Source organism: Limulus polyphemus, unplaced genomic scaffold (assembly GCF_000517525.1).
Source record: "Limulus polyphemus unplaced genomic scaffold, Limulus_polyphemus-2.1.2 Scaffold1640, whole genome shotgun sequence".
In the NCBI taxonomy this organism is placed as follows: Eukaryota; Metazoa; Arthropoda; class Merostomata; order Xiphosura; family Limulidae; genus Limulus; species Limulus polyphemus.
The window spans coordinates 32,258-35,117 of NW_013667250.1; positions in this window are offsets into that span (position 1 = coordinate 32,258).

A 2,860-nucleotide genomic window follows, 5' to 3' on the forward strand; every position below is an offset into this window, starting at 1 on the left:
AAATCCGTAGTCTGCGTAAGCCTAGCATTGCCACCGTTGGCTGCAGTACCGTGTTCTGAAGTATAGACACCTATGCGTCATGCATATATTACCGACAAGCCGAAAAGTAAACACCGCCATTTTGGACTAAGCATAGGGACAATCTAGTAATCACAATGTACTTGCTGGCGACGTGGTATTGGAAATTGGGATCAAGTATTTGAAATGACAATCAGCTGTCGTTTTATAGATTTCCAAAAGATCCAGTACGTAGTCTTAAATGAACTGCAGCAGTAAAATATGCAGACCCAAACAACATTGACAAGGCTTGGAAGTTGGAAACCGTCATCGTGCCATAGACTATGCAGTTCCCATTTCATATCTGCTCAGTACTGCTTCAAACAATCTACCCTGTCACAATTATATTGCACAGATAAAATTATAATCTAAATCTAATTATAATATAAATACTATAATACAGACCCATACAATTTACAAGCACTGAAGCAATGCCAGTGAGCGATAATAGTTTTGTCAAAAATTAGGCTTGTCACAGTCAAGACAGGTGGTCTTAAAATACAGGGATTATTTGTGTAGCATATATGCTAATGTATACTGAAGAAAGTGATCTCACAAGACAGGACGACGTAAAATGCAATACAATGCGGTGTAGTATATCTAGATTGTAAAGTTACCACCGACAGAACATAAACAATAGGCCTAGTCACTAAAAACAACTTCGACATACCCTCGAGTGAGCTATGTAGTTGGATGTCTCTAATACTTCCCATAGTCTGACATCGTACACACAGCCGGCCACAAAAATACTTGTAAGCATCAAGGCTTTTATAGGCCTTGAACTGCTTACCGGCGTAAAAAGATGTTTTCAGGACTAAATAATTTACGATATCTATATTCTCAATCTGTGGGACTTTTAACAATGGTTTGTAGGCCTAACTCGGGTCTTCCGTTTGCAAAATCGACTAGTTTACTGACACCTAGCGCGATTGTCATTACTGTCATTATACGAATTTTTTATTTAATTTATTACTTCAAGCCCTACATTCAATCCTTATGCCCCCCGATTGGTTTGAATTTCGCGCAAAGCTTCAGGAGTGCTATATGCGTTAGCCGTCCCTAATTTAGCAGTGAAAGACTGGAGGGACGACAGTTGGTCAACACCACCCACCAACAACTCTTTTACCAACGAATAGTGGGATTGATCGTAAGATTATAACGCCCCCACGGCTGAAAGGGCGAGCATGTTCGGTGGGACGGGGATTCGAATCTGCAGATTGCGAGTCGAACACCCTAACCATGCCAGCTAAGAGATTGTCTGTCACTCGTATAATGCGCTAACACCTTTAAGTGCAGGAAATATTTTGTGGTATAGCACGGTGTTTACTAGTTCTGAAATCCAGAGATCTATAAAGCTCTCTACTGCTGAATCAGGTGAGATTCATCCACGCCTTCTATTGGTGAATTAGGTCTGATATGATGTTGTTGTTGATGTACCACGCCCTCTACAGTTGAATCAGGTTAAATACATTCTCGTTCTTCGCACGAGAGATCAGATATTGTAGTCAACTTGGGTCACCTGAAAATTGAGTGTTTTTCATGTCAACGTGGATATATATTAATTGGGTTTGTTGTTCAGTTAATTACTTTATTTGCTACAACACTATCTGAAAACAATTAGGTTAATTGGTAGCTAATTGATCTCGTTAAATCAGAAAGTGTCGAAAATTACCGATAGAGGGACTCTGCAGTTAATCACATCGACAAAGGTTTTAATCACAATACCAAGGTACTATGTTTAAATTGGGGGGGGGTAAATATTACGGGTTCTTAGAAGAATTGTAAATAAAAAGACATTTAAAACTATTCATTTTTCCAGTGTAATTCTGATTTGTAGTAAACCTCATAATAGTTTTGATGTGTAGAGGAAAAATAAAAATCTTAATTCTAAACTTCGTATGAATCTTAAAGAAAATTTCCTGTTTTTTTTTTAAGGTTTTTGGGTCGAAATTATAATATCAAAGGAACTGACACTTCTTGTGAAAAAAAAGTTTCTGGGTTGAAAATTTAAGATTAACGAAAGTAATTGTTTAGAGGAAAAGTTTCTTGTTGGTAAATGTATCGGGAATGAATGGAAAATAACTAGTCAAAACTGGTATTGAATTAGTTGGAAAATATACGAATAATATAGAGAAGGAATGGAAAATAACTAGTCAAAACTGGCATTGAATTGGTTGGAAAATATACGAATAATATAGGGAAGGAATGGAAAAATAACTAGTCAAAACTGGTATTGAATTGGTTGGAAAATATACGAATAATATAGGGAAGGAATGGAAAATAACTAGTCAAAACTGGCATTGAATTAGTTGGAAAATATACGAATAATATAGGGAAGGAATGGAAAATAACTAGTAAAAACTGGCATTGAATTGGTTGGAAAATATACGAATAATATAGGGAAGGAATGGAAAATAACTAGTAAAAACTGGCATTGAATTGGTTGGAAAATATACGAATAATATAGGGAAAAAATGGAAAATAACTAGTCAAAACTGGTATTGAATTGAAATTCGATGACGAGGAACCCACTTTGAGACTAATAATGGCTTGTCGAAACGTTGTACATTTGCTGTTACATTAAAGTTTTTCTTCATTACCCATTTAAGCCGTCTCCAGCCATTATTGGTATTGAATTGGTTGGAAAATTACGAATAATATACTGTAGAAAATAATGTTCACTCATTTTAAAGGGAATATTCTCTAAGGAAAAGAAAAATTCAGAGTCGAAATAAATATATTTATAAAGAAACAACAAAATTTAGCTAACCCTCATTAAATTTCAAAATATTTCAAGGTGAGG